This window comes from Caretta caretta, chromosome 2 (genome assembly GCF_965140235.1).
Source record: "Caretta caretta isolate rCarCar2 chromosome 2, rCarCar1.hap1, whole genome shotgun sequence".
Classification (NCBI taxonomy): domain Eukaryota; kingdom Metazoa; phylum Chordata; order Testudines; family Cheloniidae; genus Caretta; species Caretta caretta.
The window spans coordinates 45,281,335-45,293,580 of NC_134207.1; the positions used below are offsets into that span (position 1 = coordinate 45,281,335).

A 12,246-nucleotide genomic window follows, 5' to 3' on the forward strand; every position below is an offset into this window, starting at 1 on the left:
AAGTCTTCCTAGCTTTAATCTTTCAAAAGACTGATTGTTTCAGTAGTACTTTCTTTTAATATGTCTATACCCTGTGTGTGAGATTTGACATCTGCCCTTATATTCAGTGAATATTTCTTACAGAAAATTAGAGAGCTTTTGATTTCAAGAACTGTGCTGGTTACCACTTTATTTAATAAAATATTAATTTAGGTCCTAATTCAGGAAAGTGTTTAAGCATATGATTAAATCCATCCTTCTTTGGGATAGCACTTAAGCACACAACTGTAAGCAAGTGCTTATACTCCATTAATTTCAATGGGACTTAAGCACTTGCTAAAAGTTAAGCATGTGCATAAACGCTGTTCTGTTTAGAGATGCTTTCCTGGATTGGGGTATTTCTTCTTTAAATTAAACTAAAAGAGGGTCAACGATGATCTATAATTTAGAGTCCTATTCCCCCACTAGAATGTGACTGTAACTCTAAAAAGAAAAGGAGTACTTGTGGCAACTCTAGTTAACACTGGGAAAACTTCTGCCTTTGAATGTATGAATTCTTTTCCCATTGAAGACCACAGAAAGGCAGTGTGGAGAGACTGCATGCCTTTGTGCCACAGACCAATGATATGAAGTAGGTCATGACACACAAACCTGGCAGAGAAGGAAGTTGTGAGCAGGCTGGTGCAATGATGATGTTTTTGCTCTTGAGCTGTACTATGCCTACAGAAAAGCTGTGTGGGTGATCTGTTCGAAGGAGGGAAGGATTCTTTAATTTCCTACGCTGGCATAAGTTACTTGCTTGGGTGGTTTCCCTCGGAGGTTGCATTTCTAGAGAAGATTATAGCAGTGACTTAGTGCTATGTTATAGCTGGTGTCAGTTTTAAAATTACTTTTCTCATCACATGCACGCAAAGTGACTGCATTAGGCATGTGTCCACACATGTGTCCCATCATGAAGAATATGGCCAGATTTTGCCTGTCTATTTCCCTTTCTGTGTGCTAGAGCTCTGGCTAGGGATTTTGTGTGGTCTTAACTGCAAAAGTTGTAGTCACATACACTTGATGTTCTCAATGCCAGCGCTCTGAACTGAGGCTTGGGAAATACAGCTTCCATGGCACAGTGCTGTGCTGTTCTTTAAGTAGGTTTCAGAGGAACAGCCGTGTTAGTCTGTATTCGCAAAAAGAAAAGGAGTACTTGTGGCACCTTAGAGACTAACCAATTTATTTGAGCATGAGCTTTCGTGAGCTACAGCTCACTTCATAAGCCCTTACTCAGGCAAAAGTCCCATTGAAGTCACCAACATACTTTGACTTCAGTGGGAATGTTGCCCTAATTAAGAAGTTAGTATTCAATGTTTTGTAGATGGCAATTTAATTTGTTGGAGGCTAGGGCTGGGTGCATAGTGGGGGGAAAATGCTTCATGAACATTTAGGTGAATTAGAATGCAAATGTTCATTCACCATGCTTGCACACCTTTTTTAATTGCTGTTTATAAACAATTCATTAATGAAGTTTGCTCATACAAACATTCATGGAAAATGAACTTCAGATCCATAGCATGATGATACCCTCTTTCCTCAAGATTTCTCAGAAACACACCCTACCTAGGACTAAGCACATATATCATGTGATAATCAGTAACTTAAAAGTTACTGATTATCACATGATATATGTGCTTAGTCCTAGGTAGGGTGTGTTTCTGAGAAATCTTGAGGAAAGAGGGTATCATCATGCTATGGATCTGAAGTTCATTTTCCATGAATGTTTGTATGAGCAAACTTCATTAATGAATTGTTTATAAACAGCAATTAAAAAAGGTGTGCAAGCATGGTGAATGAACATGTTCATGAAGCATTTTCCCCCCACTATGCACCCAGCCCTAGCCTCCAACAAATTAAATTGCCATCTACAAAACATTGAATACTAACTTCTTAATTAGGGCAACATTCCCACTGAAGTCAAAGTATGTTGGTGACTTCAATGGGACTTTTGCCTGAGTAAGGGCTTATATAGTTGACCATAAGGATTGGAAAAAGGGCGGGAGAGGGCTCTTGCATTTGAAATGTGGAATCTGGAATCTGATGCCTTGAATATGAATCTTTCATTTAAAATGTATTTTTCAGGAAAAGGATTCTTCTGCCTGCACCCCTGTTCCCAGCATTTGTGGGCAGGAATGGGGAGAGGAAGGGATGCTGAAACAATGCTGAAATAACTTGATGCTGAAACAATGAATTCTCTGGTCTATAGGCTTCACTTAATTCATTATTTTTGTAGGCTGAAGAACGGAAGATGGAATAAGAATGTGTACTAAGGTCAGGAGGATTAAGGTAAACTTGCATATCAGGGTGAAGAAGACTGGCATCTAACTGCACTATGCCTGACTGCATACTATGCGAGCTGTCACTTTAATAGCCACAAAAATTAACAGAGAAAAAGAGATTGTTTGGTTGTGGGGGAGGGAATAGTAGTGGTTTAATGAGGTTAGTATTTCCTTAAGAGTATTAAGAGAGCAGGGAACGTATTGTTGTAACGTTACTGTAAAAACATAAACTAAAGTGGGCTATTTCTAATTTACCAATGGGTGGCCCTGTTTTTATCAGTTTATAGTACTGTGTGTTTTTGTCTTCACAGAACACTCTTCTTTTGTCATTCAGCTACATAATCACCTCCCTTTGTAAGATAATCACAGGTAATTAACTTTGTAACTGTTCTTGTCCTGTAGACTAGCAATTGCCTGTCTGTGATTCACATATCTCTGTAGCTTCTTAGATAAAGGAAGATACCATCTATACATAGCTTAAAGTCCTTGATAACTGATTAATCGCCAATTGTTTTACATGTATCAAAATATTTATCAGAGACAAGGTAGGTGAGGTAATATCATTTATTGGACCAATTTCTGTTGGTGAAAGAGACAAGCTAGAGCTCTTCTCCAGGTCTGGGAAAGGTACTCAGTTTTACAGCTAAATACAAGGTGGAAAAGATTCTTTAGCATAAAGACAGGCCCAACAAAGAAAATAACAGAATGCCACTAGCCATCACCTTCAGCCCCCAACTAAAACCTCTCCAACGCATCATCAAGGACCTACAACCGACCGTGAAGGACGACCCATTACTCTCAAAGATCTTGGGAGACAGGCCAGTCCTTGCTTACAGACAGCCCCCCAACCTGAAGTAAATACTCACCAGCAACCACACAACAAAACCACTAACCCAGGAACCTATCCTTGCAACAAAGCCTGTTGCCAACTGTGTCCACATATCTATTCAGGGGACACCATCATAGGGCCTAATCACATCAGCCACACTATCAGAGGCTCGTTCACCTACACATCTACCAATGTGATATATGCCATCATGTGCCAGCAATGCCCCTCTGCCATGTACATTGGCTAAACTGGACAGTCTCTACGTAAAAGAATAAATGGACACAAATCAGACGTCAAGAATTGTAACATTCAAAAACCAGTCGGAGAACACTTCAATCTCCTGGTCACTCGATTACAGACCTAAAAGTGGCAATTCTTCAACAAAAAAACTTCAAAAACAGGCTCCAACGAGAGACTGCTGAATTGGAATTAATTTGCAAACTGGACACCATTAACTTAGGCTTGAATAAAGACTGGGAGTGGATGGGTCATTACACAAAGTAAAACTATTTCCCCTTGTTTATTTCCTCCCCTCCCTCCCCCCTCACTGTTCCTCACAGGTTCTTGTCAATTGCTGGAAATGACCCACCTTGATTATCACTACAAAAGGTTTTTTTTCTCTCCTGCTGGTAATAGCTCACCTTACCTGATCACTCTCCTTACAGTGTGTATGGTAACACCCATTGTTTCATGTTCTCTGTATATATAAAATCTCCCCACTGTATTTTCCACTGCATGCATCCGATGAAGTGGGCTGTAGCCCACGAAAGCTTATGCTCAAATAAATTTGTTAGTCTCTAAGGTGCCACAAGTCCTCCTTTTCTTTTTGCGGATACAGACTAACACGGCTGCTACTCTGAAACATGTTGTAAGAGACAATTCAAAGTGAAGTGGGTAGGCAACACCTCTGCAGTGGTTGGACAAAAGGGGGCTAGTGGGTTATATATTGTTGTAACGAACCATAAATCGGGTATCGAGTCCCTGATTTTTAGTGTCTAACAAAGTTAAGAATTTATGCTCCCAGGCTCATCTTTTGAAACTGTTGTGCAGGGTTCCTTTGAGGTCGAGGAAGAGGTCAGATATGGGGATACCATTTTGTTGAAAGGCTTTGCCCACCAGTGATGTGGTGTTTTTGTCTTTTATCACTTTTCTGTGTGCATTTGAAAGACACAGAAACAACCGTTGCATCACTGATTAAGTGAGCTGTATGCAACCTAACCTGGTAGCTTTGATTAAATTCTACCTCTTTAATATTCTTTACAACTTTGATTTAATCCTAGTTAAATCTGCCATGTATTTTGTACCCATATCCAGGACCAAACAGTACCATATCACCTATTCTCAGATCACTGCTGTGAGAGGCCTCTTTATGTCCATTGCCCTGGAGGGCTTGGCTGGAATGTTGCCACACTTGACTAGTGCAGACTGGCAAGGACATGAAATGATTTATTTTCCCACAGAGACTGAACTTGTCAGGGACTATTATCCCAAGTGGCATCACTCAGCGGTCCTTTGTCACATATGTTGCCAGTGAATCACGAACTATTAGTATCTCTGACTTCTTGGTGAGATGCCCAGGCCAAAGCAATCTAAATATTATAGTCTCATCTTCACTGTACATTATTTTAATATTATTAATGTTTCCCACTTTAAAATTATAGGCCAAATTCTCCTCTCAGTCACTCTTGCTTTTACACCAGTGTAACTGAACTGAGTTCAATGGAATCATTCCCAGTTTACATTTATGTAAAGGACCGGTGAATCAGGACTATTGCTTTAGTATCCCTGCTAATGTTTAACTGTAAGAGTCTCTTAGCAGAAAATTGTCCATAAAAGCCAGATTGGCTGCTCCTGTGGAGTACATGGGAAGGCGCAGAAAATGGCAATTCACTTTGCTCCGTTTTCAAGAAACCCTCTAGTGAGAGGAGCTTGAGGGGGTTTGGAGATTAGACAGGGGCACAGCTTTCCAAACCAGCAATCCAGAAGAAAGGGACTCCTGTAGATCTACAGAAGCAAAAGACACATGCTTCACTGTTGGCCCCTTCCTCCTTGGCAAAAAAGATCCAGAAGGAAGCCTTGATGCCTTTGGCTGAGCCCCACTACAGCTGCTGAGTAGAAGCTAGAAGGGATTCTTCAGGAATAAATGCTGCATCAAACAGCATTATTTCTATTGTTGTTTGTGCCACCTGAAGAGGACATGTGTGTGAGCAATGTCAGGAATCATGAAAAATCACACAATATCAAGCAGTATTTGCAGAATTTTGTAAATTATTGCAGTGATCAAGACCCAAGCCTCTTGATCATTGGTAGCTAAGAATAAACATAGCTTTAAGCCATGTGACAGAGGAAAACATGATTTTTATATCGTGATATCTTAATTACCTCAGGATAATAAAGAAGATTTCCTTTAAAACCTGATATCTATGTTCAAAGTTTTTATATATATAAATATAATATAATTGCCAGGGTTAGGAAAGGAAAAGTCTTTAGCAGTTAGTAATATAATTTGTATTACACATGATAATTCTAAGAAATGGTAATTAACCAATGGAAGATATTACAAAGGAACATGGTAATTCTCCATCACATGAAGTCTTTACATCAAAACTTGTTTCAGAGGAACAGCCGTGTTAGTCTGTATTCGTATTAGTCTGTAGTCTGTATACAAGTACATCAAAACTTGGTGTCTTTCTAAAGAAAATATGCTCTGGGTTAACCACAAGTTGTTGAACTAGATGTAGAAATCACTGTGTGAAATTCTATGGCTTGTGTAATGCAAGAGAACAGACTAGATTAGCATGATGGTCCTGTCTGGGATTAAAATCTATTAAATCTATGCTACCGAATTGACTTCACTCAGGTTGTTGATTAGCTAGTCATTATGGGTCTAATTGTGCCATCCTTACACATGTTGAGTAGTAGCTCACTGAGCAACTATTCCTATTAATTTAAGTGGGATGACTTGCAAAGAGCAGTACTAGGCACTATTTGAGTAAGAGGGGAAATGAAGCCCTATATAATTAATCACATACTACCAAGGTGTTTTTAAAATATCATGACAAAACGTATTATTTTGAAAGAACTTGATGCTTTATAAATAGTGCATTAAAGATATCCAAATCTAAGGGTGAAAGTTCTGTCTGCTCTTTCAGGATATATGCAAGATCCAAAACACAGCAGAATTATGGCATTTCCATTGTGTAGGATGGAGTAGAAGGGAAAGTGCAAAGTAACCATGCATAGAAAATCTGTGACCCCTCTCCACATAGTGCTCTGCAGCACTTCTCTCTGTCCTCAGTAGGAATTGCACAGCTGTATCTGATAGCAGAATTGGGACCAAAAAGGCATCCCTTGTGCACCCCAAAATCCCACTGAATTTTGCATTTTGCATGAATATCAGAAGGCAGAACTGAGCACTTTATTTGAAAATATTGGTAAAGGGTTTTAGCATCTGGCTCTCTCATTAGTGCTAATGGGAGCAACGTGGATACACCCTCCTGATATACTTAGTCTCTGACTTTTTAAGAAATTGGATTTTATGGCTCAAATGTTATTTGACAGACATACAATACGTAGGCTCTTACAGACAATCAGAAAGCAGGAGGTCAGCAACTTTAGAGTGTGTCGCTACACAGTCGCAACTACAAGTTGAAATGATTACATCTACATCCATCAGCTGGTATAACAGGAAGTCATTGTAACAGAACATAGTCAAAGGATCAGGGTCTCCGGCTTTAAAAAATAAATACCAGCCTAGCCTCAAAATTTATTTTCCTTAACTACCTCAGTTTTGCCTCAGCACTTATGTACCAGCAGCAGTTCATTTTCCTGTGACAATATTCTATTCTACTGACATTATCTCTTATGTATAAGACTATTCTATTGAAGTAGATGAATTTAATTTCATTTCACCTCACTTCAAATAATGGCATTATATTCTTATTGCTTTCAGTACATCACGGTAGAGTATAGACTTTTGTTATAGGTTGGCACCCAGTAACACTGTTATAGTTAGGGGAGAGATTTCCATTATAAAACCTCTTTTCAATGGGCTATAAAAGTTCATTCAGGATGAAATTTGGCACCAAAATCTATATTTTTAGAAAGTTTAAAACAATATAACCATATGGCTTGGTCATTTTTAACTTAGTTCAGTTCTAAAAGAGGGGACATGTTGATCATTTCAAGGTACTTCTAAAGTTTCTATAACTCAAAAGTTGCCTCAACTCAAGAATACAGTTTGACACAAGATTAGTCCCTACATATTCTAATTGTTCTTCGTATCATGGAATCTAACAACTTCTGCAGCTTTGGAGAGTGTGTCTTGCACATGTCAAATAACTACTTTCCATCAGCACATATTCTAAATATGTTTTTATCCCAAAGAGATGTTAAAAATAACACATGTATAAAATTGCCTTAATATGTGCTATTGTGGTAAAATGTTAACACTTTGGAAGCAGCTGTTAAAGTCTACTAGGGTTAATTATTTTGTGTTATAACAAGTCCCTGTGTAATAGGTCATGATATATCCTATGATTGAAGAAAGGTGGGATAAGAGTGTCAGGCTGTCTGGAGTGGCTCAGGAGTACCAGTCTCAGGGCAGACTGTGAAGAAGCAGGGCACAAACCCCAAACTGGTTGTGAGTTTTATACTTAGATTTCACTAACCAACTACCAACTCCTCAGGGATAGCCTTAACATGGAGTCACAGACAGTTCCCATGGATACTCTGGTCTAGCTTGCCATCCAGGCAAGCTTGCCTTTGTGATAGATGGTTCGTTACACCAAAAAAACCCAACAATATTCACGTTACTTCCAATCCCAAAGGCTGGTCACTTACCCTAGGTGAATTGCAACTCAGATCCTACACCAATGACAGCGCTTATAGCCAATTCTATAATAAATTAACTAAATATTTAACTAAGATAAAGAAATAAAAGAGTTATTTACAAGGTTAAAGCTGGTAAACATACACATAAAAATGAGTCACAGTCTTAGGTTTCAGAAGGTGACAGAGGCTGCTGTGGTATACAAGTTCTATATGTTCTCTAGGCCCTGGTCTACACTAGGACTTTAGGTCACATTTAGCAGCGTTAAATCGATGTAAACCTGCACCCGTCCACATGATGAAGCCCTTTTTTTTACTTAAAGGGCTCTTAAAATCGATTTCCTTACTCCACCCCTGACAAGTGGATTAGCGCTTAAATTGGCCTTGCCGGGTCGAATCTGGGGTACTGTGGACACAATTCGACGGTATTGGCCTCCGGGAGCTATCCCAGAGTGCTCCATTGTGACCGCTCTGGACAGCACTCTCAACTCAGATGCACAGGTAACTCAAGAAAAAAGGCGCGAAACAATTGTCTGCTGCTGCTTTCACGGAGGGAGGGAGGGAACGGGGGCCTGACGATATGTACCCAGAACCACCCGCGACAATGTTTTAGCCCCATCAGGCATTGGGATCTCAACCCAGAATTCCAATGGGCAGCAGAGACTGCGGGAACTGTGGGATAGCTACCCACAGTGCAACACTCTGGAAGTCGACGCTTGCCTCGGTACTGTGGAAGCCCTCCGCCGAGTTAATGCACTTAATATATTTAGAGCATTTTCTGTGGGGACACACACACTCGAATATATAAAAACGATTTCTAAAAAACCTACTTCTATAAATTCAACCTAATTTCGTAGTGTAGACATACCCTAGGGCTAAACCAAGCTGGGCAGCTGGGGAGCCCTTGCTTATGCTTAGATATATTGCCCTCTTAAAGTCCAAGCAGCATAGACACCCATTTTTTCTTGTCGAGGATTTTTATTCCCTTCCCCCAAAGTGATAGGACGAATCCACCTGCATGTCTTCTCTTCATGGGTGTGGGTGTAGCAATCAACAAAGTCTCTGCTGTTCCATAATGGCTTGTCTGGTTTCTATGGGCCTTTTTTTGTTGGAGAGGAGATATCTCTTGTGGAAAACTAGTATTTCACATCTGCTAATGCTTCTCTCCTGACCGTGGGGGTTTGCAGTTTCAGAGCAGACACGTAAGTACTACCTTATAGCATAGGCTACAGATAGTATACGTGAGATTAATGCATGCAGCAACTTACAAGCATTTCATGAAGTCTAAACACTAAACACATTTTTATAAATATAATACCTATTTTAACAATGCTAACACACTGGTGAGCCGGACTGGTTTCCAGCTATGCAGTTGTCAGTGCTCAGTTGAGGCCTAGGGGCTTTGGCTTGAGCTGGGCTGCCAGCATTACAAAGAGGTCTAGCACTTGAAATGTGGAAGTCTCCACAATGATTCTCATTCAGGAATATGATGCCTCATTTTCATCTTTCATTTGAAATTGGTTTTTCCCCCCTAGGATGAGGATTCTTCTTCAGAAGCTCTATCTGCATCTCTTTTCCCACTATTATAGTCGTTGTGGGTGGATGAGGGGGAAAGAAGGATTCTAACTTGATATCACAACAGTGACTTCCCCGGTTAGTAGGATTCACTCAGTTCATTATTTATGTTACTTGGCAGGCTGAAGAATGGACCAAGATAGAAGAAGAAGGTGTGCTAAGGGCGAGAGGATTAAGGTAAACTTGCAAATCAGTGTGCAGAAGATTGCACAGTATCCAGCTGACCCATGCCTGGCTTCCTATGTGAGCTGTCACTTTAATAGCCACTAAAATTTGAAAGAGAAAAAGAGATTTAGACTCTGGTTTAAGGAAACACTTAAGCAGGCGCTTAAGTTTACGCATGTCTTTAAGTCCCATGGACTTAAAGTTATGCATGTGCTTAAATGTCCTTCCTCAATAAATACCCTCTTCTGGACTGGAGGTGTTTTTCCAAGATCACTTATGACTTCTGTCCAAAGATTTGCTCTCATGCAGATTGTACCTATAGTCAATAAATCTGTTTGAATGTATGTTTTGCATTGAGCATGTACCTATTGGGCCCAGATTTCCTGCTGCAGGATACAAGTCTCACATTAACTTCAATGGGAGTTATGCGTATCCTGCGACTGAAGAATATGGCCCCTTGAGATGTACTCAATCTTTTCGGATAGCAAATGGATTGACAGTTTTTTTGCTGGGTGTTGCAAAGAAACTTGTCAATATATGCAGCATATAAACTGAAGAATACCCAGAAATATATGAAGTATTACCCCCCTACACACACTGTCTTGTTTTTCAGTCCTAACTCATCTTCTGTGAGGAGCTAGGATTTTGCATGCTTTTCCAGGGATGCCCCCTTTTCCAGGGGTCCCTGTGTAAATAGCTTGTGTCTTTGCATAGTTTGGGGTTCATCTCTGCAGTGAGTGGCTTGTGTCCATTTCCATCCATGTCTGAGTTGCTCTGTCTCCCTACAGGAAAAGCCCAGTGGAAACCCATTAACCCTGACGCATCCAGCTACAGTTAAGGTGGTAAGGGAAATCTGCTAAAAATTAAATGGGGAAAGTGACTGCATTAGCTCCCCATCTGGACAAGTCCTAAACACATTTTAACATTTTAGCAGAGCCCTCTAAGCTTGAGAACTCCGATTAAGGTTCCAGGAGCAGCTGCCAGCTTGGAAAGCCCTAGTAGAGTGGTTCCAATGGAACCTCTCTGCCAGGAAGCTGGAGAGATGAGCAATGGGCTCAGGGGCTGTTGAAGAGAGAAATAAGTATTGTTGTACCCATTTTACTGATGGGGAAACACAGTAGGGTTGAATGGCCTGCCCACGATAGCACAATACACTTTGTGATAGAGCCACGGAAAAAACCCAGATGTCGAGATCGCTGTCATAAGATTATTCACAGTACTAATCCGGTGTCTGTTACCTTGTATCCCCTTTTCCTTCTATGCCTGGTATGACAATGTAGATGATTTCAAAAGCGTCTGAAATGGTTTTGATTTCAAATCACATGTGAGGATGAGAGGCTGTAATTTATTGATTTAATAAAATGTGCTAGTGAAAGCAGTTAAGTTGGTATAAGAACACAAGCGCTGGTAAAATAAGATATTCATGGGCACTTGAGGGGTCAGACGTGCTGACACTTCTCAGATAACTTGATTGAGAAATTGCTGCATTAATGTTTTATAAGACGACGTGTTAAGTTTAAAAAAAAAAGAAAGAAAGCCCTCTTCACTTTTTCTAGCTTGAGCAGTTTGAGAGATGCTCAGCTGTGACTAGAGAGGAAAGAATGCCAAGTTTCCAGTGTGTGTGTGCACATTTCTTTTGCTCATAATTAATAGTCCCTGAGCTTGCTAAGGTTTTGGAAGGCAGCTCACAGACTACCCAGGTAATGCCTTCTGACAACGTTTTGAAGATCAGTTATGTCATATGGCTGCCTTTTAGAAAAAAAATTGTAATGCATAGCAGTGCCATATGGCATCTCTGAAGAATCAGCCGGATCGGACAGACATTCATTGGATAAAGTCCCACAGCACTTGGAAAAGAATGTACTCCGGTTGCCAAAATGTGGCCTTTGTTAATCTCCTAACTATTATTGTGCAGAAACCAATTCATCTGTATTAATTATAAACAAATTTTAATTACTTCAGTAAAAGCTTATTATACAAATATCTGATGCCAAACAGGCTGCCTTAACCCTTAAAACTTTATGTGTTTGACTGTAAGTGTTCTGTACAACGCTGAAATTTCAGCATGAGTGCAAAATACAGTTTGGTGTGACATTTATTTTTCCGCTCCCTTCATATTTCATGATGCATGCATGTTTTACAGCTTATATCAAAATAGTGTGTATGTGGGTATAAAAGGCCATTTACTCTTTGATTCTGAGAATATATAACTGAACCTGACATCGTCTATTGTTTAAGATTTCAAAGTAAAATATAGTCCATTTAAAATTGCAGTGACTCGCAATGAATAATATGACAAACTGTGACCCATTTATAGTAAATCATTCATCATCATTCAGTCTTGCTTGCTGATTTTCTGGCCGGTTTGTAGACCTAAGGTTGCTCTGTTCATCTGAGATGCAAACAACTATTTTTTTTCCCCAGAGCAAATCATCCATGTGTTCTATGGCATTTATACCCATAAACTGGCTAGCGGGTCTGTTCCCACACAGGAATTACCTGGTTTTATAGCAGAGCTGTGGAAAACTCAGCAGTTTTAGTTTACAG

General features: G+C 39.9%; 2 long non-coding RNA genes across 2 annotated transcripts in view; one reads left to right on the top strand and one right to left on the bottom strand.

Annotated features, from left to right (window-relative positions):
• Positions 1 to 3,909, top strand: part of LOC142070972 (uncharacterized) — a 248,680-nt gene extending 244,771 nt beyond the window's left edge. The window contains exons 7-8 of the long non-coding RNA XR_012666921.1: positions 2,255 to 2,307; positions 2,612 to 3,909. This is a non-coding gene — a long non-coding RNA (uncharacterized LOC142070972). The remainder of the gene's footprint in view (positions 1 to 2,254; positions 2,308 to 2,611) is intronic.
• Positions 1 to 12,246, bottom strand: part of LOC142070973 (uncharacterized) — a 164,698-nt gene that overhangs the window by 116,030 nt on the left and 36,422 nt on the right. The window lies entirely within an intron of this gene.